This window comes from Hesperophylax consimilis, chromosome 1, assembly GCF_061612785.1.
Source record: "Hesperophylax consimilis isolate HC1 chromosome 1, BYU_Hcon_1.0, whole genome shotgun sequence".
Taxonomy (NCBI): domain Eukaryota; kingdom Metazoa; phylum Arthropoda; class Insecta; order Trichoptera; family Limnephilidae; genus Hesperophylax; species Hesperophylax consimilis.
In genome coordinates this window covers 12,644,117-12,655,481 of record NC_142836.1, presented here as the reverse complement: position 1 = coordinate 12,655,481, position 11,365 = coordinate 12,644,117, and the positions used below count along the sequence as shown (strand labels likewise).

At 35.8% G+C, this 11,365-nt stretch overlaps 1 pseudogene; it reads left to right on the top strand.

Annotated features, from left to right (window-relative positions):
* The first annotated feature begins 8,666 nt into the window (after nucleotides 1–8,666).
* Nucleotides 8,667–10,930, top strand: LOC149426292 (NADH-ubiquinone oxidoreductase 49 kDa subunit pseudogene; annotated as a pseudogene).
* The last annotated feature ends 435 nt before the right edge of the window (nucleotides 10,931–11,365 follow it).

The window sequence follows — 11,365 nt, the reverse complement described above, 5'->3', positions numbered from 1 at the left end:
CATTAGCTCAGCGCTATATTAGCGGCGGACACATGCCTGAACGGATGACGAGCCTCGTGCTGGCACAGTTGGTGTACGGGGTAGTCTCTCTCCCTGCAGCAGCTGGTACAGTTCCTTCGCTACCTAGGACTCTTGCAGCAGAGTCTCCATCTTCTGTCTTCGTCGAGTGTCACAGCGGTGCTGCCAAGGTTTGTTGTCTATGTGAGGATGTTGTGTCAGCGCTCTTTATTGGCAGCAGACACATGTCAGCGCTATATTGGCGGCAGACACATGCCTGAACGGATGACGAACCTCGTGCTGGCCTAGTTGGTCTAAATAACAAATGTAGATCCTAGGAAATAAATTGTACAGCGCCCTTGAGGTGATTTTTCACAAAAACGGCGCTATACAAATTATCCAATTATTATTATTATTATTAGTTGGTAGAGAAGCGCCCCATCAAGACGAAGCTCCTAGGTTCAAGTTTTAAATGCGTCCGCATTTTTTCTGATTTTTGTTTATTATTTTATTATTAAAATTGTTTTATTATCACACATTATCTTCAATTATTGAACACAATAACCCTAACAAAACATATTGATATAATGTATGGAAGTGACATAGGTATCTAAATACGTAATGTAGGTAAACGTCATGTCAACCTCAATGGGCTATTGTAGCGATTCAATGGAATTGATATAGGAATGAGAAATCAAACCTAAATCAGTATGCTAGGGACCCTCTGACGTACGACCATATTAATATAAAGGTTATCCGCAAATCGTAAGCGTATTGATATCTACTACTAAAACATAATGAACTAAAAATAATATGGGAGTGGAAGCGCAAAGTACTAGAGCGAAAAAGTTATTTTACATTTCACTTCAACCTTTATATAATATGCAATGCAAACGAGTAGAAGTACAAACCCTAGATATGAATTGAGTCACGTCAAAACGTTGGGAAATTAAAAGAGTTTTTCATGATTATCGAAAAAAGGTGTGTCTGGAAAGTACAGACCGCAGATAAACAAGTTCTGCTGTGTAATTATTATACAAACTGTTCAATAATGCCTTCAGAAGGCGAAAAAGCTTATGTCATGCGTAATAATAATTACACAGCAGCACTTGTCTATAAATAAACTGTTTTTTTGTGAATTGACTAATAATATTATAGAATATACAAAAGGAAAACTTATTTTTTTTCTGTGCCTTAAAATAAAGTGATATTTATATATTTGCTAAGCTTTTATGAGCTAAAATACCTCTCATTGGATTTCTGAAGTATCCAGAAGATGTAAATTATTTCAAATGTTTAAACGCTTGTTTTACTTTAAATTTCCGTGTAAGTTGTGAGTTTTGCGTGTGGTCTGTTGAACACCAATCACAGGAACAGGCGTAGAACAGAGTGGACAAGTGGACACATTATTTGTGTCCACTTAAAAGATTTGCAGAAGACGTCAGTAGGTCTGATCTTTAATTCATGTTTCAGTATTCTTTACGAATTTCAGATGGGTATTGGCTTTTACACGTACGCCTAATAGTTGCCACTTATCACTTGGGTTCCATGTAGTTTTTTTTACAATTCAAGTGGCATTTTAGTGTTCTGGGAACCTTCTGTTTTTACACTGAAGTCAAAGTGTTAAAGGGCACACTAAAGCGCCATCGCTGATTAACTAAATCGTTAACAGAACGGGATTCAGTATTGATTTTATTGATAATTATATATTTCTGTCTGACTTACTTCTTAATACTGTTTTTGCAGATCATTATCTCCAGATCTGCTGGCAATGTGTCTATGTTGTTTATTAATGTTTGCATAGTCATCACGGATCCAGATAAATTGAAGTAGGGCGCAGTTTCTTTATTGATAGATGCCAACTTAAAAACCTTATTTATCTGAAAATATGGTAATAAAAAAATATATACCTATTGCCAACCTACTTTCAACAAATTCACTGTAGGTATGTGGCGAGGTAATGATCCAATCACTATTATTTTGGACTTTTGACTAATTAGTAGAGAATTCCGGATTCCACAACGTAATACTAGAAATCAGGATTTATTTCAGTGCAGAAATTCTGGGACTAACTACCATATGTATTCCTCTTTGCCTGAATACTTATGGAGGGAAACAATTATACCAAGTCGGTGCACATCTTCAATTTATCTAACAAACATAAAATGTTTGTAATGAAAATTGTAATAAAACTAAAAATTTTGTTGTTAATGAAGCAATTCAGTAATTTTTGTTTTTTGTTATTTGTTATTGGGGTGTTATGCCGTGTTGCGCTAACTCCTTCTTTAGCCAACGTTTCGGACATTGCAGTGTCTATCATCAGGGCAGATGATGATGAACACATTGGACACTGCAATGCTGTCCGAAACATTGGCTAAAGAAGGGGTTAGCGCAACACGGCATAACACCTCAATAAAAAATTCTGAAAGTCTATGGAATAAACTTTCAGAGTTTTTCATTGGTGTTTAGTATAATAAGTAGGCTATGAATGAGAATTTTACTGTCTATAGATGCCATATCTATGTTTTTTAGGACCAATTTGTTTCATACAGAAAGCCCGAAGATATGGAGTGGTTTATTTATGCTCATCACCTGAGACATGTGAATGAGAGAGGTTATAGATTTTGCAGTGTTTATTGAATGTCAGTGAAGTTGTATGAACTATATGTACCGAAGATCTCGCACATTCTATTAACTCAGGGATACACCACAGTATTAATGGTTCTTCTAATTTTCTTCTCCGTTACTTTGGTAGTAACATATTGATATACATATTAGATAGTTTTTATTCATTTGTTAGTAGCTTTGGCTCCAGTAATTGGTGCTAGAGTCTAGGAAATATTAATGTTATGAAATATGTACGTACCTACATTTATTTTTAATGTTGAATTGTCGAATTAATCAACTGAGCAATCTTCAATCCCAGAAGCCGACTCTGTTGTACACAATATTATGAATTACTATTAATAATAATAACGAGAGCGGCAGACAGCAGAGTGTCGTCAGTCGGCTGCCGCATCTCACGTTTAGGCATTATAATATTATCTACGTAAATAAGATGATAAAGACAGTAATTTCTGATTATTAGTGCTGCCTGATAACGTAATGTCATGTTTAATATAAACGTGATGTATGAAATGCGTTGAAAATAAAGTTGGGTCGATTCGATCTGAATTTAAAATCCGAAGGTTCGCGCTTCTGTATCTGCACGATCTAATTGATGATTTAGGTAGGTACCTACAATAATTTCGTAAAAAATAGTACCTACGTAGTAATGAATAATTCTTTGCGTATTGTACGCCTATTTCGACTTATAAATGTTTTGTGACATTTTAACATTTCCAAAATCCGCTAGGCTGATAGATATGCTGTAACCTCTTACTCTTTTATGAGTAGGAACGAAGCTCCCAGCGGCAAGACAATATTATAGGATTATTCTTTTATTTTGCAGAGTGGTTTTTACAAATTAGTGGAAATGATGTACTAGGTTGTTATCTATGTTAAAATAAATGTATTAGGAATTCAAGTTGCTTTCAATTTTGCATTTTAATCAACTTCATTGCATAATATTATACACACCTTCATTTATTTCTATCATTGATGTTAATTACATGAGTTGGGTAAATGGTTTTAAATATAAAACTCAATTTTATAAAGCATATTCCACGCTTTAAAAAGGTCGGGCTTTACCCATTTTTTTGATTTATCAATATATACACTATTTAAACATTGCATATGTCACTAGTAAGGAGTCATAGGTATCAAGTTAATTCCACAGTTTGGTCTCCAACCACTGAGCTAAAGGGTCCCATTGGCTCAATGGTAGAGCGGTGCCCCTTTGGGTGCCGGGTTCGAGTCCTAGATGTGATCGTATCCTTTTCTGATTTTTCTGTTTCAGTTTTTCGTTTAGATATCGCTAATATTGTCTTCAATAATTAAATATTACAATTTGAGGTTTTACTCTTTACTTTTGACGTTTTACTTTTGACGGCCGGCATAGTCCAGTGGTAACGCATTGGACTGCCATTCCGAAGGTCGCGGGTTCGAACCCGGCGTGCGCAAATAAATTTTATTTGATTAATTTGTGTTATTTCACAATTAATTAATTAAAATAATATATAGTATATTTGCGGCACGTTCCAGAGTGGAAGATACTACCAGTATCGCCCTGGTGTAAGACCACCATTCAGAATTGAAACGTTGCTCCAAATGGCTTTAGCCGTGTTTAGTGACTAGATCTGAATAGCCAGGTACTTCCCCACCTTTCTCTTTCCCTTCCCCACTTACCTTCAGCCTCACAACATCCCCCAATTGGGGATGCCATAGTCTCACTGGCTCCAGACGGAAGCAGTTGGGACTCTTGTGAGGTATTCACTACAAAAAAAATAAAAACTCAATAAAGTTATTCCAAAAAATAAATACCTATTTATTACCATTTTTTTTTTTTTTTATATTTACTCCACACAGGAGGCCCTGAAGAAAATAATTTCCCTCAGGGCCTATGTCATCTTTGGGGATGCTGTGTGGAGGGTCTTTTTGTGGAGAGGAAGGAGTGAACATGGATCTTGAAGAGTCCCATGTTGTAGGAGGGAGGAAACACAGAGGCCGGCAGTTCGTTCCACAGCCGAGCTGTTGAACTTAAGAACGAATCGTAGAAGCGACCCGTTCTCATGTGACAAGTGTCAACTGTGTACAAATGTTGGGCGCGCGTTTGGCGTGTATCCCGACTACGCACCGGTGCCGAAGGGATCAATGACGCTAGTTCCTCAGAGCATCTTCCATTGTAATACCGATAGAACAAGGACAGCATACCTACCTGACGCCTGTGCTCTAAAGATTGCAGTCCGTTTGTTAAGATTGGGGAATCTATCAAACGGACCGCCCGTTTCTGCACAGAGTCAAGGGTTTTTTCAGGTATTTTGGGGCTCCAGACCAGAGATGGCTGCCAAATTCGACAGTAGGGCGCACTTGCGATTTATACAGGGTCAGCAGTTGTGTACTTTTAAAGTATCTGCGGGCCCTGTACAGTACGCCCAGCTTCTGAGAGGCCAACTTTACTCTGGCTTCGATGGAGCCCCCGTACCTGAGCTGGTCACTTATAGTTACACCAAGCATATCAATGGAAGGCCTTTTCGGAAGATTGCTTCCGTTGAAGGAGACTAGATTATCATTTGGATCCCTTTTAGACGTAATCAGACAGGATTGGGTCTTTGAAACATTAAATTCGACGAGATTATTTTTACACCAGGAGGAAATACTCTCGAGATAACCGTCCATTCTCTGCTTCAAAGCCCTCCATTTATTTATTCAAATTATCCGGACGAAGAATTATTTGCGATTTTATATGTTTGTTTAAAATTATTAATTTGTTATTGAATACCCTATGAATTACTATTGAGTTGCTACATTTAATTTCGTTCCATGTTCCTTGTAGGACAGTTACAAGACAGTACTTACCGAACTATTGTAGCAAATTCTTCTACAACTTCGCAGTATTACGCGCCTTGTAGATATATTTAGCTTAACAATATTCCAAAAATATATGTTCGCTTTAATACATTTTATGACTTCAAATTCAACTGTTTCATTTAGTTTAAATGTAAACCATTATAACCAAGCATAGTAATGACTCTGGATGTGCAGTATTAAATTCTTGCATTATTTAAACTTATTATTAGAAATAGAACGACCTGACCTTATGATTTCTTATATCCCTTTGTTTAAATGCATCTATTTCAATTTCCCGTTTGTTTTCCGTAATAATGAATGCAAATATTGAAAGCGAAAATTAACCCACATATACGAATTTCTCTGAAATTGGATGACATCCCGGCAGTTACTATACGAAATAAATGTCGGTCTTATAAAATCGGGATTTGACTCAGTTGTTAGCGCTGTTCACTCCAGTCTCATGGGAGGATGGTTCAATCCTCATTCAACACAAAAAATAGCAAGCAAGACGTATCTTACTAAAAAAACTCTTTTTTCTTGCGGGTTTATTTTTTGCACAATAAAGACGGTGCATTTCTGTTTGATAATAATGATAATAATTACATAACTTGTATAGCACCGTTTTTGTAAAAATCATATCAGGGATTGACTGTTTAGTCAGTCTTCTAAATAATATTTTGAAGTATCTAATTATGTGGGTCAGAGAAATTGAAAAACTTTCCCCTCCGATTTTTTACCTTATAATTTCTTTTTTGCACAATTAGGTCAGTGGATTTATATTTAATAATAATAATCGGATAATTTGTATAGCGTCGTTTTCGTGAAAAATCACCATAATAATGCTGTTTAGTACCAATCTATTTCATATATTTTTTTAAATAATCAAAACATGGGGAACCACGAACCGGGCAATAGCTGAGTTAGCAAATGCGTTGAGCTCCTACTCAGGCGCCGTGAGTTCAATTCCTTGGATAGCCAATTCTCCACCCTTCAATCCTCCATCATAGCATAAGTAATGTCTTCCGTATAATGAGGAGATTTTCAAATATTGTTAGGATTTTCGTAACGCGGGAACAACTAAAAATATTATATTTTTAATATTAGTATTATATTAAGATAAGATAAACAGAATTTTTGTGCAGTTTTCCATACAAGTGTCTACAAAGTTAACGCGTTTCGCTAAAAAAGCGGCATTCCCACTTAGGTAGCCATTTACCGGGAGATCGTAAAATATATATTTTTTGTAAACAGCCATTATTAGTGATACTGTTCATTATTATTATAGGTCTTTGTTATGTGAGGGAGTCATTGTTGTACCCCTTTTACGGATTTATATTGTTTTATTTAATAGCTCTGCTGTAGTCGAGTGATCAATAGGCTTATTTGTAAAATACCAGGGCTGTCGAAATAATTACATTCAGAATGTTTGGCTGTTAAATCGAATATTGCATCGTAACTAATAATATCTACCAAAGATTATAGATCTATTTTAATTCACGTATAAATATTAATTTACTGAAATATGCATTAACTTCTACATTGTCCAAGAAAAAAAAACAATGAATTTCAAAAAAAATCTACAATAAAGAGATTTTTACAAAATAAATGTAAAATAATGTTAAACTATTAATTATGTGAATTGTTTGTAGACCTCGCATTCTTAAAAGTATTTTTCTAATTTTCTCTTATTTAATAAACTTGCAGACGTGTACCCGGCGTTGCTCGACTTTTCTCTACTTTTATAATATCCATGTATTGTATATATATGTATTTATAATATCCATGTATTGTATATATATGTATTTATAATATCCATGTATTGTATATATATGTATTTATAATATCCATGTATTGTATATATATGTATTTATAATATCCATGTATTGTATATATATGTATTTATAATATCCATGTATTGTATATATATGTATTTATAAACCTTCCGGAAGACATTCTCTAAATGATAGTGGAAACCCAATCAAACTCCGTTGCATTGTTTAGAAGAACTAAGCGTATAAACAGACAGATGCAGATAGTGACTCTGTTTTATACTCTTTAGAGATGCCGATGTATTGTCACCATTACGAATTTACTAAAAGTTTATAAGGAAACGGCCTGTAATCCCATTTTTAGTTCATTATGATTTGGGAAATTCCGGGATGTTTCCGAACGTTCCAGACTATTCCCGAACATTCCCCAATATTCCAGAATGTTTGGGATGTTCTGGACTGTTCTCGAAATGTCTAGAGGGCGAAACAGCTCCAGCCTTTATATCTTCAAAAGCACCCCTTTCAGGTACAAACGGTAAATTTTTTCATGGATGGGGGATAGAGGGCTATCACACCATATAACTCCTTTGATCGTACCGGGACTCGTTTCGTTATATTGTACACACATTTACTTTTATAATCTATAATAATTAAAATCACTAAATTTGTTACTAGGTAGGAATATAATTACATAATATCCTGCCTACCAAATTATAAACCATGTATTTTTTTTAAATTTCGTGTAAGGCATTAAATAATTTATCCAAAGAAACGTCAATATCAATTCTTTTTACAAATATTCTTCAGGCAGTCCTTCAAATTCAGTATTCTTCAAAGTCCAAATAAACACGAAGCTGTCCCATTGAAAAAAAATCTTTACTGAATTATTAAAACGGCCACCATCGTCAAATGAAAACGAAACGTCAAACAAAAATTTACAAATCGGTCGAGTTAAAATAAGACTTAGCTACGCTCAGTCAATTATGTGTGTTTATCTGTCTAGTTATAAAAAGAGTAATCTATGGAGGACGGGTGGCGTGGATTTGATTTTTTTTTAATATAAATCAACAGTTCTATTCTGAGATTGATGAAATTTTGCACACTTGATCTTCAAAACAAGTGGAAGGTCACTTGTCACTCTGTATCTGATTTCAAAAAACTCTGCGAAAGCCCGGACAACGCCGGGAACTTCATCTAGTAATGTCATAAAAATTATAAAATATTCTTCACTACTAAAATGCACAGCCATGATTACTAGACTACCTACTTATCTATACACATTGTGTAGGTAGGTATGTAACAACATACAGAAACTATTCCATTATTCTTTTTCTATATCCCACTACCGTCCTTCCTTACATATTTAATGTTCTTTTTTATTTCGTCAATTTTATTCTTCGACATCAATACTCCTGAGAATTTCAAAGAATTTTATTACTATTAGGCATCATGCGTAAATCAGTAAAATATATACTACTCTCAAGTTTCTGCTTAGGAAAATGAAGTGAACGAAGCGAAAGCAGTTGACGAAAACACTATTAACTTATTAATAGCGACTCTTAGAAGTAACTCTTTTACTAATATTTGTTTTAATTTTTTGTTTAAGCCTAAGGGTTGAAGGCAATATTGAGGAAACAGAAACGCATAAAATAAACGAAAAAACTGAAGTAGGTAACTACCTATTCACAATATTTACTGAAGGTGCGGGCGACAATTTTACGATTATTCTGCTCCCGATAGAACTTCAAAAGAGTTGAATTTTATTGTTATACGGTTGATATACAACACTACTTTAATAGCATTTCCTAAAAACAGCGAAATGTTCCGTTTAGGTTGGTCTGCCAAACTGTGCAGCATTAATGGCGTTTTTTTGAATCGGGGGTTAATTCTTGAACTTCTATAAAGTAAATATTTTATGGACGTGATTCTGCTGGATATTAAATTAAAATTTCATTTTAAATTAAATGAAAATAAACATCTTTTATGCCTTATTCTAATAACTAAACTAATTAACTTAAACACTATTCCCATTACTTAGACAATATTTTCCCCTCACAGTGGTGTTATTAATAAAAAACATTAATTTTATTGCATATCGTAAGCATTATAAATATTGCACAAACCTACAGTAGCAAAATATGTGAATTGTTAATGTTTTTTACCTACCTACTTTCATTTATATACCTGTTACCGTAAAAGCCATTACAATGAAGCAGGCACTTCATAGTATCCTGTTTTCAAAATTAGAGCTCTTTAGTTATTGCGTTTAGAAACTGTCAAAACTGGTCGAGAGAAGTGGTTTTTCACTCGACATGGCAGGCTTACTTCGTTCGCTACCATTCAAATGTGTTTTTCAATATCAAAAATGTCCTCTTGTCCGAATACTATTAAAACTAGAAAATGTTACTATTGAACGTGGAGCTCATTGGTTTCCCGATCCAGAATTTTTTAAACAATCTGATGTTAAATCTTTCGCTGGTGGTGAATCTACAAAAAAACTGTTTCCATTTCCTTTAAATGGAAAACTCTTACCTGAAAAAGAAAGAAAAGTCAAGAACATGATCATTAATTTCGGGCCACAGCATCCAGCTGCCCACGGAGTGCTTCGTTTATTCCTGGAGATGCAGGGAGAGACCGTCAGGGCCGCAGACCCTCACATTGGACTCTTGCACCGAGGCACAGAGAAACTAATCGAATACAAGACGTACACCCAAGCGCTGCCTTACTTCGACCGCCTGGATTACGTGTCAATGATGTGCAACGAACAGTGCTTTAGTTTGGCCGTAGAGAAGCTGCTGAACATCGACATTCCAATCAGAGCGAAATTTATTCGGACACTATTTGCAGAAATCACTCGCATACTTAATCATTGCATGGGGGTTACCACGCACGCTCTCGACCTCGGGGCCATGACGCCGTTTTTCTGGATCTTCGAAGAGAGGGAGAAGCTGATGGAGTTTTATGAACGGGTTTCCGGAGCGAGAATGCATGCCTGCTATGTCAGACCTGGTGGGGTAGCCTTAGACATGCCTCTAGGCTTAATGGACGATATTTACCAGTGGTCTACAAGGTTTTCCGAGCGACTGGATGAACTAGAAGACGTTCTAACGCACAATCGTTTGTGGATAGCGAGAACAGTGGACATCGGCGTTGTATCTGCAAAAGATGCGCTAAATTACGGATTCAGCGGAGTCATGCTCCGCGGTTCAGGAATCAAATGGGACTTGCGCAAGGTCCAGCCATACGACGCTTATCATTTGGTAGAGTTCGATGTTCCTGTCGGAACTCACGGGGACTGTTATGACAGATACCTGATTCGCGTTGAAGAAATGCGACAATCACTACATATTGTGCAGCAATGTTTAAATTTAATGCCTCCTGGAGAGGTAAAGGTAGATGATGCAAAACTGACTCCACCATCTCGAGTAGAGATGAAAACTTCTATGGAAGCTTTGATTCATCACTTCAAGCTGTATTCGCAAGGGTACCAGGTTCCGCCAGGGTCTACGTACACAGCAGTGGAAGCCCCCAAGGGAGAATTTGGAGTTTACCTGGTGTCTGACGGCACCTCCAAGCCCTACCGTTGCAAGATCAAGGCTCCGGGTTTCTCTCATTTGGCCGCCATAGAACATATCGGCAAGGGAAGCATGCTGGCCGACATCGTTGCTATTCTTGGAACATTAGACATAGTGTTCGGAGAGGTTGACAGATAAATGATATTTAATGAATAATTACTTTTCCTGTATCCACATCTTAGTTTCACTCCCCAGGAGTTTACGGTGATTGGAGTTCCCCGTAATACATATTGTAAACATGTAGATACATTGTTATTTTTAAATATATAATTCAAGTATTTGGGATATGTGTAATGATATACAAAAAAATTGTTGTCATAATTACAGAACGACAGGTCTTTGAAGTCACCTATTTTTTTTTTTGAAAATGCGAATGCGAAAGTACTTTGCAAAACAAACAAAAAATATGTCCCTGACTATCTGGAATTTCGCTTAGAATGTCCCCACCATTAACTTTATTACTTTTCCTTTCTTCTTATCGCCGAAAACTGTAGTTATTACCCAATTGTAGGTTTATTGGACCTTCTTTAGTTATTGCTGCAAGTTTTTACATATTTTTACATAATAATATGA